We start from the raw sequence: 19,609 nt of genomic DNA, 5'->3' as shown, positions 1-19,609 counted from the left end.
TCCTCAGTCCTTCTGCTATGACTTGAACCAGTATCAATCCAGGCTACGTTCTCCGACCTGACATGAATATCATCACCATCAAGACTTGTAGCCACAAAAGCCACCTCAAATATTAGGAGCTAGCCAGGAATCCCGTGACCTCTGCAGAAAAGCCCTTCTGCTATCTTAATTTTCAGGTTCATTGAAAGATGCTGTTGTGCAGAACCTCATTAGTTTGCAGTGAATCCAGCTGCAAATGACTGGAGTTGTGAATTAGTGCCTAGGCAAAGAAAACAGTCAAAACTGAAGATAATGTTTCTCAAAATGGACTTTACTAATTTATTTTATCATTTGTAGCTTTGTTTGAATTATTTATGATAATACTTTGTAGTGGCGTCTGTTGTGAAAATAATGAAATCCAATTCACATGAGACTCCATTCTATTAAATCTCTGCAGAAAAGTGAGGAGAGCCTGCCAGGTTCTGCACGCTTTACGTGTAGCAGGGAGGGGAGTTAGGAGGTTCCCTGGTAGTTAGCAGTGGGTTCTCATTTTTGGTCCACTCTGCATCCATTTGCATTCATTGTTTGACTGCCATCTGAAATAAAAACTCTCTGGAATGGGATATTCCTCAGCCAGCGTCTGCACAAAAGCTGATTTTCCCCTGAAGTCCAAGCTGATGCGGTTACAGCTCCTTTAGAGTGCACTCGCCTAAGAAAAAAAGCAGCTACGCTAAAAACCTGGAACTGGGGTTGTTTATTCAAACACAAAGAAAACCCATTCAGGGGTTCTGCATGTTGTGACCTCAGAAATACTGGTGCGTTGATTGAAACGGAGGATGATACTTCCCCAGTTGCTTTATTCTGCCGAGTTTTAGACCACTGAGCATGCAGGGAATGCATTTATCTCTAGATTGTTCTTACTCGTGGATAAATTCTTCAGGCTTTCTGACTAACGGTGGCTCAGCCTTCACAAAGCATTTCAGCCCCAAAAGTGTTTTACAGTGAACCCCAGGATTTCTTACTTGACTGATCCTCCTCTGCCGCTCTTTGCTCCGCACCAAGCTTTAGACACGTGCGAGGAAGGTTTAAAATCTAGCTAACCCAGACCTTTGCTCACATTGATGTGCTGGTTTCATTTGAGCAGATGTACCACAATTTGGTTGTAAACCGAGTAAATTTGGCCGGTGGTCACCGAGCCCTCATTAATGCAGGGCTCCACGACAGCCGGCTTTTCAGAGCACAACCCCCAGTGCCTCCACCACAGAGCTGCCTTAAGCACTTTATCTCTAATGATGCTCTTGAGGTACCTCAGTGCTGAAGCTTTAGAGTTAAAGGCACATTAAAAAGCACCCGGGGGTACATTGGCAAGAGGAAAATAAATCCCCCATCACTTCCAGCCACACTTGGTGGTCCCATGCAACGCAGGGCACAAGGACCTTTGTGGAGAAGTGGTACCAGCACTATTAAATAGCACGATGGAACAAAATCGGCAATAACAAACACCATTTTAGGGGTCCAGAGTTAGTATCAGAGCTTGGACATTCCTACCGTGAGTATGTGAACCCCAAATACCCCTGAAACACCAGGGTCCCATTGCTCGGCCAGCCTTTTCCCTGACTCTTTGGTACCAGGTCATGCCCTGTGAGGTGCTGGGGTGGGCTAAGGGGGCAGCATGCACTGGAGAGGGTCCGGAGGGCCTGTTCCCTCCTTGGGCTGTACCCCTCCCACACCAGGATCCCAGGGCAAAAGACATTCAGCAACCAAACGGTGTGAAACAGCAGCCCTTTGGCAGCCTCTGGAACAACAGCGGGTGCTGCCAAGAGGGAGACTTTACCTCTGATGTACTGACGGGGGCTGCAGCTGTGTCATCACCGCTGGAAAACCATCACCCCAAGCCAGATTCCGTTTTACTACATTTTCACTGCCTTTGGGGCTGCGTGCATCAGCAAAGCATCAGCTGCTGCCTAGAGGGGCGAGGGCAAACCTCGTTATCTGGGTGAGTGGTGCTACACAGCGGGACGGCGACCCTCTCACAGGAACGGACACCGCAGGGTGTCAAAAGATGGCATCAATATTATTTTTTTTTAGTTGGAAAATCGTACCAGCTCCCAAGTTCTGGCATCTTTTGCTGGTCAGGCTTGTGAAGCTTTTTCTAGAGAATTTGTCCCGGTTTCCTGCAAGCAGGGCACCCAGCTCCCTGTTTTTTGATGGGGGAGAAATCCCAGAGCGCACGCATCTGCATGCCTGAATAGATCCAGCACATTTCTGGGCACATTCCTGCTTTATTGAGGAACTTCTGCCCTGAATTTTCCTAGGACCTGCTTATCTGCTTTCAGGTTGTGGAGGAGTGGGATGCGCGATATCCAGTATATAATAAGCTACAGGCGAAGGCCAAGGTTGGGCAGATCTAGGTGTGCCCAGGCAAACCTGGAGGTGTGCGCTTGCACTCAGACTCCTGGGGCTCTGCCTGCTGCTCCCTGGTCTATACAGAGTATCAGCCTATAGTCTATCCAAAATTTTTGTTTTATTTCAATTTGAAAGGGGGGTTGCCAGATGTTTATATTTCCATAACAACCCACACCTTCCTTTGCACACACCGTAACTCACCGAAACAGGAAGCACAAGGGATTTCGGCATTTGTTCCCTTGGAAATTGTTTAAATTAATATATGTATAACCTCCTTCTCCATGCAGTTCTGCAAAAAGGAGTCTTTCTCACAGATCATCAAGGAGGAATATATGCAGATGTCCTTAGGAAAATCCGGGGTGAGCTAGGATACTGGCGTTCCTCCCTTTTCTTTTAAACAGAGAGAAAACATGAAGCAAGGAGGTTAGAGTACTTCTGATATCGTTTTATATGTAAGAAATAAGGAAAATGCTTTTGCAGGCCAACTCTAAGGCTTCTTAAGAAAAAAACCCCAACCACTATAAAATGAAAATAAAACATGAATGAAGAATGTGCCGTTTAAATACAGAGTGACAGCAATTCTGAAGCGATACTTGACTTTGAAAATGTGATAGATCTGTTCACTCCATGTGAATCCATATGCAGTCTGGGGTACTGGCTCCCTGATAATCGATATTCCCGCGTATCTTTGCCCCTCTACATAAGCTGCTCCCCTCATGACCAGCACGGCTCCAGCGCAGCGCTGGGTCCTGGTCCGGCTTCATCCGCGGAACTCCTGGAGTGAAATCGTTAATGTGGAAGATTTGTCAGCATGAATGGATGGGTCCGGCTTCACTCGGGGCTGCTGAGCTGAGCCGGTAAGTGTGGTGGGCAAGAAGTGTGAGGGTTTTATTTATATATATGTGTGTGTGTATATATATAAAAAATAAAAATAAATATAAAAATATATATCTACAAATATGTGTATCTATAAATACTTATATACATATATATAAATATATGCATCTATAAATGTGTATCTGTAAATGTATAACCATAGATATATATTTCTAAATGCATATACACACAAATATAAATACAAATACGAATGTACATTTCGGTAATGTTCTACAGCCACCCTTCCAGCTGCGTGCGCGGCCCCAACAGCTGGAACGCCAGACCCGGCGGGGTGCCGAGGGCTGCCCGGCCGCGGTGGGGGGGTCCCCGGGGGCAGGGGCGGGGGTCCCCGGGGGGGCCGGGCCCGGAGGGGCCGGGGCCGGCAGCGCGGGGACAAAGAGGGGAAGGGGCGGAACCGGATCCGGCGGGGGCGACCGGCGGCCCGGGAGCGGCGGCGGGCGGGGGATGCGCTGCGCCCGCGGGGGGGGGCTCCTCTCACCACAGCACGTGGGACAGAAAAAGGGGCTTTTCTGAAAATGTGCCGCTTCTTCCTGAGGGTGGGGGTCTCCCGGTGCACCGTTACGCCGGGCTTGGGCCGAGCCTCAAAGGCTGGAGGCTCCCGGCCGGTGCCCGTCCCTGCGCCCCCCTGCGCCTCGCCGGCGGGGGCTGCGTGGGTCCCCCTGGCTGGCATCACACCGCCCCCCGCTTTTCCCGACAGAGCTCCTCAGGGCGATGTGGGATGGTGGCCAGGAAGCCTCCAGAACCATCCCCCCCATCTCCTGCCGGCTGGAGCAAAGGCGGACCCCCCCCGCAGAGCCGCTGGAAACTGCGCAGCACCCATCCAGTCTCCAAACCTGCAAGGTGTGATACAGCATTCTAATTTTAGTTGTTTTCTTTAATGTTACAAAGAAAAATAAAATATTGCTGGATGCTTTATTCTCATCTTGTCCCCAAGCTCCCAATGATGCCCGGCCGTGTGAGGCCCACCCAGCATCCTGCCTGGAGATGGTTTCAGCCCTGAGGGTTGTTTTTTACTCCTTATTATCAGTAGCTTGAGGCCAGAGCAGCACAAGGAAGGAGCAACACCCCAGTGGGCTTTTTGAGGAGACATCAGGAAAAGCTCCAAAAGCCTTGTTAAGACAAGAGCACCTCAGTGATGGGGTGGAAATACACATAGGCACATCATCGATTAACCACTGCTTAACCCCATAGGTTGCAGGGATGAATTAGGAGTTCAGCACTCACATTTTGAAGCTCATGTGGATGCTGGGGAGCATCTGCACCTCCACTTTTGGGTGGCTGCATGTCAGGTACCGGTGAGCAGGGAAAGAGTTAAGAGAACAACGGGGCAGTAAGTTTTATGGGGAGGCTTGGGGTTTAGTTGTACAAATCTCCCTCTTAGGGACACGGTTTAGTGGTGGACTTGGCAATATTGGGTTATTGGTTGGACTTGATGATCTTAAAGGTCTTTTCCAACCTAAATGATTCTATGATTCTATGATTCTATGATAATCCCATTAGCATTAACATCGGCTGTGTGGTTAAATCCTTGCATTCTGCGCAGAAATTGAATCCCTGAGGGGCTGGCTTAAATCAACAAATACTTGGAAAAGGAGAGGTGGGAGCAGAAGAAGGTTTGTCTGGGGACAGTGGCCCCAGCAGAAAGTAAATCAGGCAGCGCTCGGGGCTTCGGGGCTGCTGTGGTGCCATGGAGAGATGTTTCAGCTGGTGTTGGTGGTGGATCCAGAGGACGTGCAATTAGCTGGGGCAAGGGGTGAGCCCTGGGCAGGCAGCAGCAGCTGCCCCGTGCCCTGTGGGGACGCAAGAGTGGCAGGCAGGGGATGAGCATGGCCTGAAATAGCAAGAGAAAAAGAGAAGCAAAAAGGTAAAAGAGAGGAGAAAGAGTTTTGTTTGAGAAGCAGAGAAGAAAAGTGGCAAGAAAGGGGGATTTGAGCAGGAGGAAGCAGCGGGGAGAGGTGAACATGGAAGAGGAGGGGAGAATGGGGAATGTGGAACGCAGAGGGGCTGGGTGGTTTTTTTGGCAGCCATGGAGATGTCCTGCCCTGTGTTCTCAGCTCACGAGAAGTCTCAATCTTGGCATAGCACCAAGCGAGAGTAAAGCTCTGCTGAGCCAACGGTGGCTTGGGCCGGGGCTTTGGTTGGAGGTGCCAGTACCCAGGTACCCTGGGACAGACCCCACCCCAGACCAGGGGAGATGGGCTGGTACACGCCAACCCAGCTGGGACAAACTGCAGCGACAGAGATGTCAGGGAAAGGCCAGACCTCTGGGGGCTTGCGAAGATGGTGCGGTGTCCCATCTGTCCTGCTCGTGTGCTGTCCTTTAGGGGTAATCAGAGCAAGCCTGTGTCTGATGAAAAGGAAAATGGAAACGCACATCCCACTAAAGGTCCCAGGAGCGTGACATACCAGTGGTTTTTTGGATGCAACAAGCAGAGTTGGTTATCCCGAGTCGAAGCAGGAGGTAGTGGTGCAGCAGACTGGATTTCCAGTTCAGTTCCTATTTCTGTCCTTTTTCCTGGTTTAAACCCGGGGGACTGTTAATTTTTTGGCGTGTGACTGCACATCCCATGCCGACATACTCCAGCAGGGATGAGGACCCAGCATTCAGCAGGTGCCCTTTGGAAAGGCACCGGGCTTTTCTTTCATTTCCCTTCCCACACCATCCCTTATGTTATTTTATTACAATGACAGAGAAAAAGGAAAGAAAAAAAAAAGAAGAGGCAATCCACCATTTCCTCCCAGGCTTTGAAACACATGTCAGCATCAGGATCAGTTTTGATCCTGTGAGAAAAGAAAAAACATTGCAGCTTTACTGCCTGGGAATGAGCCATGTGTAATGGGAGGCAGGGCCAAGGGTTCCCTGCCTAGGAGACCCCAAAAAACAGGTCCCGTCTCCCCACCAGCCCCAGGCTGATGGCCATGAGGTGTTCCATGCTGTGGCTCTGCTCTCTGCTCACTTTTGCCTTTTCTTTGCTTTTTTTAGCCTGGGTTTGCCCCCGTGATGGTGCCAAGCAGCAAACGTCACTAAATAACTTGGCAGGGTCAGCGAGTTGTAAACAGCGGAGCCAGGGAGCCTCTCATTCACCGGGCTCCTTTTCCTCGGGAAACGTGTTGGCTTTGAAGAAACCACAGGCAGCACTCAGCTCCCTGCAAATAATCTGAGGAAATGCAACAGCGACTCCAATAAAGGCCAGAGGAGCCGTCGTGAGGGCTGCATGAGATGCTAACATGGCACAGCTGTGCAAAAAAAAAAGCTTTGCTGAGGGAATAATGGGAAGTCGGGGGGAAACAGGGCTGGTTCTCTCTATGATTCAGTGGGGGAAGAAGTGGGAGGGATGAGCTGCATGGATTTTCTCAGCTTGTTGCAAGTGCATGATATTTTCCAAGGAAGCGTCAGCACCGGTGTCACGGAGGCGTTACCTGATGGGAACACAAGGGACGCGGGCTGCACGGGGCTGGCAGGGGAAGGGATCTGCGAGCTAATGCTCACGGTGGTGTGAGCACAGAGAAATCCCAGCGTGTGGACACCAGGGCAGGGTGGAACAGCAGTTTCTCAAAAAGCCAGGAAACAAGCAGAAGCGCTAAGGCCATTGATGTGGAGGTCCTTCCCACCCATCTTCCTGGGGGATGGGGTGCGGGGTGGTGGGGGCATGGGATGTTGAGAGTGTGGGATGATGAGGTGCTGCTGCAGAGGAGGATGTGGGTCCTTCTGCAGGTGCTGCCCCATGGCCACAGCCCTGGGCTGAGCTGGAGGCTTAAACCAGTGTCCTGGCTCCTGTAGCCCTTGCAAAAGTAGTTACTAACCCCAGTATCCTCATCAGATACTCACGTGAGGACTCGTACTCCACTGTTCAAGAGTATTCCCGCAGCATGAAAATTTCTGCTTATCTGCAATCCAAATGCACCTGCAGTGAAGGGAACTTTAATTCATTAAGGCAAATTTTTGTTGAACTCTAGGTTGCAAGTGGAGCTTGACTGTGTCTTGACCAGTGAACAGGAGCTCTCAGCAGTCAGGGTGATAATGTCAACAAAGCTAATCTCTAGAGGGGGGTCACTCCCCAGGGTGAGAAGCCTTGATGCCAAGATGTGAGTTCAGCCATCAGACATGAACCTGGTGCCGGAGTCTATGGGGGAAAAGTGTTTCACCAGGGAGATACTGGATGATAATTGTCACTCTTGGCCTCAAATTTAATGACCTATTTATTCCTCTGAATTATCTACAAATCATGCTTGGTGGCATAGCCTTGCTTTTGTCCCAGCCTGGCACCCAAACCAGGAGAGCTGGAGGGCCACTTGTGTTTCTCAGTCCTGAGCTGCTTTTTGCCATCCCCACCACTGCCAGTTTGTGGCTGTGGTTTTCACTGCCTGGTCAGCAGGGACCACGCGCCCACCACACAGGCTGGTTGGTTCAGCCACGGGGAAGGGCTGGCATGGGCAGCCCCAGGTGCTGGTGGAGACCCTGCGCTGCAGGTTGGTGAGGTGGTTGCATTGGAGAAGACCCACCTTGCAACGTAATCACGAATCCTCTGCTTTGGGCAAAATGGTCCTTGCATTGGAATACTCATGATAAGCAAAACATTTTTGGCTGGATCATGCAGGTTAGTGTAATTGTCTTGAGCAGAGTGGTCAGGAATTGCTTTCAAAAAGCCATGCCAAACGCTGATATGGGTTTGACAAGCTCAAAAAAACCCAAAGGGTTCACACTTATCACAGAAACCATGCCAGCACTGACCAAGTTTAAACAAGGTTGGTTGTTAGCACTGTTTGGACAGAGCCTTATATCAAAAGCCATTTATTCTGCTATTACTATTCATTATTCCCTCCAGTGTTACACTGGATGTTTGAGCTGGGATCTGCCTAATCCTGTAAAGCCCAGCTTCTCCTTGTGCCAGAACGGGGAACAAAGTCATAATTCTTCTTTTGCAGCCGCCCAGGCTGTTGCTATGGGAATGATGCGATGTCCCCCGTTTCAGCAGTGCCGCTCTCCTGCCAGTGCAGGTAGGAGAAGATGCTTTCCAAAGGGAAGGCTGCCCTGGATTGAACACTGCTCTCTGGCAGTTAGCCAGGGAAGTTACAAATCACTCCATCAAACTGACGGCACCAGACTCACAGGGGACCTGGTTTCTGAATTGTAAATGAAGATGCGAGCAAGCCTGGCTCAGCTGGAGGTATCTGAAGGCGCTGAGATATGTGCATGGAGGTCCTGAGATACCTACAATTCCCCTGCTGGATTTGCCCCATTTGCAGCCTTCCCCACTCCTCCCAGTCCAGGTCCCATCCCACATCCCAGCTGACACCCCAACACAGGCTTCCTGCCCAGGGACTCAATCCCTGGGTCTCCTTGCAGGCCTGAGCCTGCACCTGTCCTTAACCAGGATCTAGCGGAGACTTCTGAAGGACAAAAATCCCCTTGAAAAGAACCCCTGGAGATGCTGAGGGTGCATTTGGGTGCGAGGGGCTGGTGGGGTAACCTCTCCCCAGGCAAATGCACAAACTTCACCTGAGAGCAGCAACACAGGTAAATCCTCCTTCATTTAATTACTGTGGGCAGCAATTTCTGCCAGAGCTGCCTTTCCCCCTAGAACAGGGCAAACCGAGGCACTGACCTGCTCAGGATGCTGGTGTGGGTCTCAGCCAGCCCCCATCCTGTAAAAGCATCTTTGTGAGTTCAATGGAGGAAAAGTTGCTAGAAGGTGTCACTTACAGTGTAACATTCAGTTTTGCGTGAGGGAATTCAGAGCTGGATGAATTTTCAGAGCTAAAATGGGCAACGAGGGTGGGCTTGTGCAAACCTGGGGGGAGAAAACTGATCAAAAGTAACGAAGTTGCAAGCAAAGAAGATTGCTTCCATGTCTGTGCTATAAACTTTCTCCTGCATTTGGAAATGCATTGTATCCTAGGTTACTTATCTTGGGCAGTCAGAGAGTTTAGCCCATCTTCCCGGGTCTTTCTGGCATTTGTAGGTTATCTCAGGGTGATGCAGCACAGGCTGGAAGGGCTTGCCATCACCCTCGCTGCCTCCTCACTCCCCGGATTTGCTGCTGCTCCCGGGCTGGGTGAACGAAACTTTTCAAACCAGGAGAACGACTGAGTGATGTAATGTACAGTAGCAGATACTTACAGCAATGCTGGGTTTTGCTAGAGTTGATGATGCTCACGGGGTGCCTGCAGGGCACTGCCGGTGTAGCAGCCTGTCAGGGCATCGTGAGCTGTCCGGGTGAACCTCGGGGGTTCTGTTTGGCTGCAGAGCTCTGTGGGAACATCCTGAAACACAGGAGAGATCAGCCCCTTTCCCTTTCCCTGCTCCGGTTGGCCTTCTAGGAAATCCCAATAAAAGTGAGCCCCCCCGCCTCGGAGATGTCAGGGCTTGGGCGCAGGGATGCTCTCAATGCCAGCCAGCCCACTGCTGCGAGCAGGCGGGGGCAGAAATACAAGACAACAACTTCTCAATGAACACCAGAAAGAAAAAGACAGAAAAAAAAACCCTTTAAAAAGAGCTGTCTCGCCTGCCTGCTGCGAGGTCAGGCTGCCTAGCCAGCGCGTTTCGCTGATGGTGTTGCATATGAGTGGAGTGCATCCCCACTCGGCGCTCGCCTGTTTGTGGCGACGGCTGCTTTGGCCCCATTCGGAGGTGTTCAAAAGGCTGGGGAGTTTGCGGAGCCCCGGCACAACAGCCATCACCTTTTCCCAGGACACATCCTTGTGGGAGAGCCTGCGAAACATCCCCCTTGTTTGCGGGGAACCCTCCATCCCGCTTGTTCAGGGGGGACGTTTCTGACAAGCTGTGCTGCATGGGGGACTGCGCCCAGCCCAGCCCGCCTGCTGCCTGCCCAGAGGGTCACATGAGACCAGGTCTAAAGCCTTCTAGAGTCAGACTGTGTCCCGTTTGTGGCTTCTTCCTCATCAAAGAGGGAAATTAGAGAGGTTTGATGTGATCTCTTCTTGACAAACCCATGCTGGCTGCTTTTTATCACCTTGTTATCTTCCAGGTGCTTAAATAGATTTAGAAAAAACCCATATCCAGAAGCTTTCCAGGCATCAAAGCACAGCTGAGCGCTTTCTAATCCCCTTGGTCTTCCTCTTTACATTTGGGAAGAGGAGTAGGCTTCGATCTGCCCCCCTCCTCTCCTCCACCGTGGGTTGGGATGCCTGACAGGTCAGAAATCACTGGATCTTTAAGCTCCTCAGCACCAACAGCACCAAGCCCAGAGGCAAGGTGCACAGGGCCCTAAATCCCCTTTAACCTCCTCTTCCCCTCCCTCCCGCTCCTCGGTCCCTCCAACCCAGCTACGTACTGGTGAAGGGAAGTGGGGTTAGTAGATGAAAGAGGAATTGCTAAAGCAAATATTTTCTTTCCAAAGCTCTCTTTGTTAGCTACAAACACAGGGAACTGCTGCGTATAATAGATGTGCTTTAGAGAGGGTTGTATCTTGGTGGTGAAAGCAGGAACTGGGGGACACAGATCTCTGGTTTTCTGCTATTTTAAAAGATAATCGTTAGCTGTAGACCATGTTGGATGTCCTTACCTTTCAGTCAAGGAGGAGCATCCCAAATCTACGACATTCCGCAGCCCATCGGTCCCAGCACACAGCATCTCTCCAGCCAGCTGGGCTGCAGGTTAATCCTGGTGGGGGAATCAGAGAATCATCATGGGTTGGAAAAGCCCTCTGAGATCATAGAGTCCAACCATTAACCTGGCGCTGCCAAGGCCACCGCTAACCCATGTCCCCAAGCACCGCATCTACGTGTTTCTTGCCTCCAGGGATGGTGACTCCACCACCTCCCCGGGCAGCCTGGTCCAATGTTTGACCACTATTTTAGTGAAGATATTTTTCCTAAATTTCCAAATAATATTCCTAATTCCCTGCCTGGAAAGTCAGGTAGATCCCGCCAGCATCCCGTGAGCATCCCTCCTTGTCCTATGGAATAACCCAGCAATTTTAAGGCACCTGGAAAGAAAAATTAAAAAGGTCCCATGGGTTCAGGCACAGGTTTAGTGCTGGTTTAGTGTTTTCATTAATAGCCTATAAACAAGTTGATGAGCTTAGGCTTGCTTAAACTAAAGAGAGGAAAAGCGGGGTAGGGGAAGGAATAGGAAGAAAATGCATCCCTCTATCCACCACATCCCAAGAGGGATGCTCGAGACTTTTCCTTTCAGGCAGGTTGTTCTCTGCAGCACTCGCGGTGCTTTCTCCTGGAAAGCCGGTGAGGTTTCCCACCTAAGGCAGCTTCAAAGAGCCCAGCTGATGTCTCTCCCAGCGCGGCCTCTGATGTGGTCAGAGGCAAAGGGGGAGTGGGTTCCGCTGCCTCAGCTAACCTGCCGTGGGTGGGGAGGGCCCCAGCGGCTGAGGAGGGCCACATGAGAGGATGCTTATAGAGACTTCCAGTTTTATTGTTATTTTTTGATGGGGTAGAAGCATTCATGGGGAAAGTGAGTGACGTGGTGCTGGAGAAGATGGGCTTTTCTCCTTGCACGTGTACCCAGTATCGCTCCAGCAGCCGCATCCCCGTGTTCAGGGCTAGAGATGCAACTGTGATGTGGCTCCAGTGTGGCTTTCTTCCTCCCATCCATACGGCTGGGATGGAGGCTGCAATTAAAAGCCTGCTGGTCCCATTTTGGTGGGCAGAAAGAAAACAGTGTCTTTCTCACAGGCTGAGGGTCAGTAGGCACATCGCCCACCAAAAAGAATCCCCTTTGCAGCCACAAAGCAGCCACAAAATCCCAAGACCCAGCGAGTGCAAGACACTCTTCTCACTTCTTTAAGCATCCACCTGAGTGCAATGAGGATGTAAAAATCCCCCCAACCTGTGGTTCAGAAATGGGAAAATGGGGGGGAAAGTACGTGATTTGCACACCTGACGGGCAGCGCACCCCCAGCTTTCCTCCCCTCTCCCCTCCCGAGCTGGCAGGAGCCCTGGAGGAGTGTGGCCGTCCTGCTCGCCTGCCCATCTTTGCCATGATTATAATCCTTAATTTCTGATTTTGCCACCTGCACTACGTTTCATAAAATTTTAAAGCTAATGCTCTGCCAAACCCAAATGGCACTGGAGCAGATGTTTAAGTGCAGCCTAGGATGAATAAATTATGGGGCTCATGGATGTACAGTGAAGGAAGGAGAGGCTGGATGGCTCTGAATGGAGAGATAATTGATTTAAATGACATTGTCCATTGTAATCACCTGGGATTAGTGCTTTGGGCACAGGCAGAATAAGAGATGCAGCAATTAAAGATACTGGTCTAATGACAGCAGTGACTTGCCTGCATGCAATCCCTGCTCAGCCTTTTTTTTTTTTTTTTTTTTTTGGCAGCTCTGTGGGTTTTCTGCCTCTTTATCCCACCTCGATCCTCAGGCAGGGAGAAGAACACAAGGCTGAATCCAGTCTTGGTACAGCCGTAGCAGTGCAGGACTGACCTTGCGGCGTGCGCTTGGGGAGCCTGAGGCTTGGAAGGGATATCGGGGTGGGGGGAGCTGCAGCGAGAGAGCACAGAAATGATTTGATGCTAGAGAAAAAGCTCCGTTGTGAGACACTTCCAGAGATCAACTTGTTTGTGTTATCCACCGGAGTGCTGGGAGGGGGTCTGATTGCAGTATGTACCTGCCGAGGAGAATACATTAAGCATTAAAGAGCTTTTTAATTTCACAGAGAAAAACGTAAGAAGAATTGATGGCTGGACACCAAACCCAGACCCAGCAGCACCAAGCTGCATTTTTTAACCTCAAGGACAGGGAAAAAATGACGGTGACTCACAAGCCCGCAGGTTTAATTTTGGTCTGCTACAGGCGTGATGGTCCTGGGCAAGTTCCTTAACCTCTTACACAGCTCAGTCCCTTCTGATGGGTAAAGGCGTTTTCCTGACAGGGTTGAACAGATCAGCTTGGCAAACCCAGGCTGCCAGGGGGTTAATTATTCCCTCGGATTCAAGAGCTGGCTGGCCAGCCAGTCCCCTCTCCCGGAGGGATGCTGCAGTCCTGGGTGCCAGGGCTTACCCTTCCCCGTGCCCCTCCAGGCAATCTGCGTTCTGGGGGCTCAGTGCCACCCTCGTCCTTGCCAACAGCCGCCTGGAGGTGGGGCCTGGCTGAACTCGTGGCATATTTTGCACTTCACAGAAAGCAGCTTTTTTTTGCAACTCTCAAAGACGCTCTGCCGTAGTGCATTGGCTGTTTAATCATCATCTTGCCTCTGCCTCCCTGCGGCTTGCTGGCAAGGAGATCTGCAGCGTAGCAAAGCCGCCCTCCACCGCACCCCTGTCTTGGGAAGCAAACGCAAATAAAGCAAAGAGCAGGAGGCAAAGGGTTCCCACCCGTGAGGATGGCTCAGACACCCGTGCCAGCCTCCGAGACGTTCACCTCCAGCCTGAACCTGCGGCTGGGACTGGGGGGCAGAGGAGGAGGGGACCCTGTGTGCTGCTGGCAGCAGCTTCAGGGCAGTCAGAGGCACTGGGGCTTTGATGTGAGTGCAAAGGACACCGGGCAGCAAGGGCCTGATCCTGGCTACATCTCCTGGGTGATGCTGCAACGAAGAAAATAGACATACAGAGATGAAAAGGGTTTTCTAATAAGAAAAGCAGCCATGTGGAAAGCTGCAGGGAGACCTCTCAGCTGCCGGTGATAGCTGGTTTTCCAAATTGTGCTGAGTCAGCATAAAGCAGGGTGGGTGCCTCTGCGTGCTGCAACAGCAGCCGCCTCCTTGGGGAAAAACCAGCACCAAGTCCCAGGTGGATACCGGCTGCTCGCACGAGCAGGGCAATTCCCACAGAGGGATCGGCACCGCGTCCGTGGGGACATGAGAGTTGGGGGCTGCCCGGAGAGCGAGCCGTGCCTGCCAGCACAGGGAGCAGGAGGTGGCTCCAGGAAAAAGTCCCCTAATACCCTTTTACAGCTGGAAACAGGCTCCAGATTCACATTGGGTCAGAGTTTGCCTCTCCCCTTATAAAAGTTTAAAGACAGACCCCAAACATCCTGATGTGGGGGAGGCTGAGGGAACAGGAGAGGCTGCGCAAGGCCAGGGCAAAGGGCTGGCTGCCCGGCGTCCTGTTCCCAGCAGCGGGTGGGTGTGAGGAGGGGGATTAGGGATGCTTCCCGGGGCAATGGTCTGCAGAATCATGCTCTTAATGGGCTCCGGGACTCCCTGAAACCCAGGTGATATCTCAGTGGTCTCACAGTGGAATTTCCCTATTTACAGGCTTGGAAAGCATCTGGATGTGACCTGTCTCTGCTCAGTGTTACTAAATAACGTAAACAGTGGATGGGCTCATCTCTGCTTTACCTGTGCAGAGCCAGACAGCGCGGCTAGCTCAGGGGCTGAGCTCGGCCTCGCTCGGTGGGCAGCTCCCCTTGGATCCGGGGGTTTGGGCCAAATTACACCCACATGAACACCACTCAGATTGCCCTGGTGTTACACCGAGGCCAGGAAGATTGAAACAGGGCTCAGGGCAGAGGCAGCCCGAGCCTGACCCACCTCCTGAGGTGGACAGAAGAGCCGTGGTGCTGATGACGGTCCCCAGCTGGGCTGGATCCCCAGCAGCAGGACCCGGCTCAGCATCTCGCTGCTTCCCCAGCTGGGTTTTTCTCTCTTGATCTCATGGGTCCGGAAAGGAACCACAGTGTGAGGGGCAGGACCTGCAAAACCAAACAACAAAAGCCCTGCTGCCGTGCTCACTCGTTAATCGCACTTTTGGCTCTGCCTGGAAGGCTGGGGGTTGATAACCACGGCTGTGGTGTTGTGCCCCCTCCTTACCCCCCCCTCAGCACCAGCCCCAGGCATTTTAGCAAGCTACACTTATAAGAGTCAGGGCTGTTTGATGAAGCAAAAGGCCATTTCTCCCCTTTCCCAGCCAGGCAGCGCTGCACGGGGACAGCTGTGTGGCACCAAGCTCCCCTTTGCCCCTCTCCTGATGCCGGCGGCACCCCCCGGCGAGGCAATCGGAGGCTGTTTAACAGGTTGGCATCTGGTCGGGGGGCACATGGAGTTCAGGTTTGACACCCCCCATTTGCAAAGCAGCAGAACCCCGTTGTCCCCTTTGCACGTATCTACCATCGTCTCCTCACCCCGATAGAGCTCCCCAGGCGCAGATGGAGCTGCTGGTCTGGTTTGCCCTGGGTGAGTTTTTGGTTTAAAACCTCCCTGGCCAATGTTGCAAGCTTTGACTGTGCCCAAGGGAGAGATGCAGCAAAAGAAATCATCCCCGTGGGTTTCCCAGGCAGGTCCCATCGGCAAGGACAGGGGCAGGCCAGCCCCTTGGAGCCGGCATGAGCACCCAGGTGCCAAATCACAGCAGGGACCCTGCTGGGCTGAAAAACTAACCATTTGCTTTTCTTCTCTAGGTCAGACTCACCAGCCAGCTGCTGCTTTTTGCTTTCCTGGGGGTCTCCAGCTTCTTCAGGCAACGAGGGGCTTGTTCTCACTCCAGAGAAGCTCCACGCTCCACAGCAAGGCGCAGAAAGGACACCGGCCATGCGTTTCCTAACCCCCAGCACCATCGCTATAGGGGATGGATGGCTCACAGGAACAGCATCGGTCCAGCACAATCCCCTTCGCCCTGCACACACCCGGGACATGCGAGCTATTTTCATCCCTTCGACAGCTGCAGGAAGACACCCTTGCTCCCACCTCTGTTAAGGGAGGCAGCTGCAGCCGGCTCTGCAGAGGGCTGGAAAAACTCCCAGCCAGGCTGTCCCAGCTCTGACACCAGACGTCCCTATGCAGGAGGGGGCTGTGGTCGTGCAGAGCCCACCAGTCCACTGAAACATCATTTGGAACCTCCATATTCCCTCTCAGCCCTGCTCCGTGCAGGATTTGCTTGGACAAAGGTGATGCTCCAATGGGGTACATGCTGAGTGGGGTGTCCCGATGCTCGCTGTGCAGCTCAGAGAGATCCGGGCTCACACCAAGGCACCTCAGCACCTCTGGGTGACGACACCAAGCGATGCAAGCGCCACTCTGCCCCTCATGCCGCAGGGCACGCTGTCCCACCGCCACTGTCCCTACAGAGTGGGTGACATGCCATGTGCATGGCCAGGAAGAGCAGGAGCCTCCTGCCCAGGAGCCGGTGGCGGTGAGGGCAGGGTGTCCTGCAGCACTGTCTCTGGGGCTGGAGGGGGGCACAGGACATCATCCCCCCACTCACCGTGGCAGCTTGGGGCTGGACCAGCAGGATGGCTCAGGGAGAGCTTAGTGCTCTCCAGGGGTTCAGATGGCCCTGTTTCTCCTGGATCCCTTCGAAGTGATGGACGTTCAGCTGGACCCACACCTCCAGGGCCGCCCAGACCTCCATGTGCCAGGGGGTCAGCTTCTCTCCACACCACCGGTGCCCCCTCCCGCAGCCCGGCGGATGGGATGCCTGCCATCTCCTTTGGCAAGTGCGCCGGTCGGAGGCTTTCTTTCCCCCCATTCAGGCTGACAACTGGGCCTCAGCATCAGCTGCTTGTTGCTCAGCATCAGCCTTTCAGCAAACAGCAGGTGCAAGCGGTGCAACCCCGGGCTCCGCTACAGTAATCCCCGCTCCCCCCCCGGCCCCCCTCGCACAATATTGTCCCCTTGGTTCAAGAATGTTTTTGTCTCCTCTTCACAGTTGCGAATTCTTTTATATATTGAAAAGAAATCTCTTTCTAATCTTACTGCCGGGCCATGGCTGGGGAGAGCGGGTGCCTCGCTGCGAGGGAGTGTGGCCGGCACAGCTGTGCGGGAGGGTCCCATCCTTCCTCGGCAGCTGCTGGCCAGCGTGCCAGGACGCCGGGGATCGTGCCCTCCCTGCCTGCACCGTGGCAGCAAGAGCTGACAGGCTCCTACCCCCACCCTGGCACAGGAACTGGCTCACCCACACGTGGGAAACACGGAGGTGACACAGCAACAAGTCTCTGCTCTGCCACCGGTGTTTCACCGCAGGGAGCTCTGCCAGGAGCCCCGGGAAGGCTGCGAGGCAAGTGGGAGCCCAGACAAGGCGGGCTTCTGAACGGTGGTCCCGCAGGGTACGCGAGGGAGGCAGGAGCGGGAGGAACGGACGTAAACAGGGATGCAGCAACATGCTGCACGATGCTCCGGCATCATCGCAGGGCTCGGCCTCAGCACATCTCCCTGCACAGTGAAAACAAGACTCGGTGACACTTTCATTATGTGTCACCCTGTACTGAAATTGCACAGCGAAGCCTGGCAGAGGAGGGAAACATCACCCTCCCCACAGGTTACCAAAGCCTCCCTTCCCCTCAGGGACCAGCCCCACAGGCAAGAAACCGCATCCTCTGCCACACACATGCACAGACACGAGGGCACACGCTCCCCCTGCTGCCACCAAAGCAGGGGTGGGGGTTCCTGCCTCCCCTTGGGGCTGCTGGGGGTCACAGGGGGGCCCGGGGAGCCGGGTTCTGCAGGGAGCTGCTGAGCGAGCAGGTGGCCCCACAGCAGCACAGCAGGCTGGAAACCCATCTGGCAGCCCCAGCAGGCGCCCTTGGGAGGGTTTTTTTTGGGGGAAACCACCACATGCAGGTCCCTGCTGGGAAGTGAGGACAGCCACTGCCCTGCCTGGGATGCTGTGCAAACACGGGTCCCTCTCCGCATCCTGGGTGTCTCGGTGTGGTTTGCCCTTGCTAGACCAGACGAGATTTGCTGTAACCACAGCTCAGCCCCACGCTGCAGCCGTAGCTGCCGTGCAGTCTCCGATACAAAGCACGGCTGATCTCACCGCAGCCAAATCCCTCCACAGCAGTTTTTGCCTCGCAGATGTTATTTTAAAGCAGATGTCCTTGGTGTGTTTAGAAAGCAAACACCACCTTCATGCTGTGGGCACCCCCACAAACACGGGCCCCTGTTCAAACTCTGATTTTGGACATGGTTGAGAGGAGGTCCCCCAGAAGCAGGACACCCAGATGTTACAGCCCATCTTCCCCGCTACATCTTCCACTTCTCTCTTGACACAAGTTTCTACATCAAATAACATTTCAGTACCTGCTCTGGCAGCGCCCCAGCTCAGCACGAGCCCAGCTTTTCCGTGGCAAGTGGCTTTTCCTACAAACGGCTCCAGAGAGGACTCCCAGAGCAAAGGGACATCAATCAAGGACACAGAACAAGCTTCCCCACGCAAATGCTGTCAGTATTTATTGCAGCTCAGTTGTACAGCTGAGGAGCTCGAAGGGAGCAGAGCTGTGGCACCCGTGGCAGGAACATGGGGCAGGAGGGTGCAACCCAGACCTTCCTGCCCTCCCAGCGCCCAAATCAGGTCAGGAACCTGCTCGCTGTTGTGGAAGCCTTGGCCTCGCATGCCTACCCCGCTGCAGCAGCTGCGGTCAACCGAGATCCTGAGATTAGCAAATCCTCAGGTCCAAACATAGCTGTTTCTTAGCAGAATGCTTTCAGCTGCAAAATTCACCAGTAAGAGACCAAACCGAGCCAGAAGCTTTGCTACCTTGAGGACATTAAGCTCAGACTGTTCATCAGGTGTTCAACCATAGGGAACAAGCCACAAAACAGCTCTGATCACACACGGCGAGAAATAAATCACCCGAGCTGGATGCCCCGGGAGCCAGCAGCCTCAGCACGGGAGCCCAGTGTGGTTTTTCTTTCAAGTAATCAATAAACTGCTAACCCGTGAAACCTACCCAGCTGCTACAGGACGGATGCTTTACACATACAAAACAACCGCGAGTACCTCAAAACCCATTCGGCTGGTGGGTACTGCTGGGTGTGGGCTCTCGGTCCTGCCGTTCCCAGGGCTGGCAGCATTTGTGGATTCCCAGTAAGCTCCGAGACACTTCCACGCGAACCCGCTTAGTTTAAACTCCCCACGTTTTTGTATACGCACTGCTAAAATAAAACTACTTACCTTCACGAGTAATTCCCTAGACTCTCCATGCTTGCTCAGTAGCCAGCCAGCTGCACACAGGGCAATGTCCCGAAGGCCAGGAAAGGCACAGCAGGTCCAGCCCTGCCACCAGCCAAGGGCTTACCAGGCTGGGACAACCTCTATTACCAATCCAGAGCAGGCACCTTCAGCCCACGTCCAGCCTTGCATGATCTCCTATTAGCTCTGCTGCTCTCCAGAGGAGGCCCTGAGGCACAGCCCAGATGTATAGTTATAAGGGTGTGGGTTTTTTTACAAAAAGAGAGTGAGTTAGGGGGGAACCCCCCCTGTGGTTGGTAAGCAAGAGGGAGGGACAGCAAGGGAAAGCGATGCCGTGCCCATCGCTGCTGCCAGCCCGGGTGTGCTGCAGCGGGCACTGGACAAGGTCTGCACTTGCCCTCTGCAGGGAAACACCCGCAGCAGCACAGGCCACCCAGCAAAAGTTTATTTTATTGGTATTATATAAAGATTAAAACCCTTATCCCCTGAAGA

This window comes from Falco peregrinus, chromosome 9 (genome assembly GCF_023634155.1).
Source record: "Falco peregrinus isolate bFalPer1 chromosome 9, bFalPer1.pri, whole genome shotgun sequence".
Lineage (NCBI taxonomy): Eukaryota > Metazoa > Chordata > Aves > Falconiformes > Falconidae > Falco > Falco peregrinus.
Note: the sequence above shows the minus strand (reverse complement) of the source record.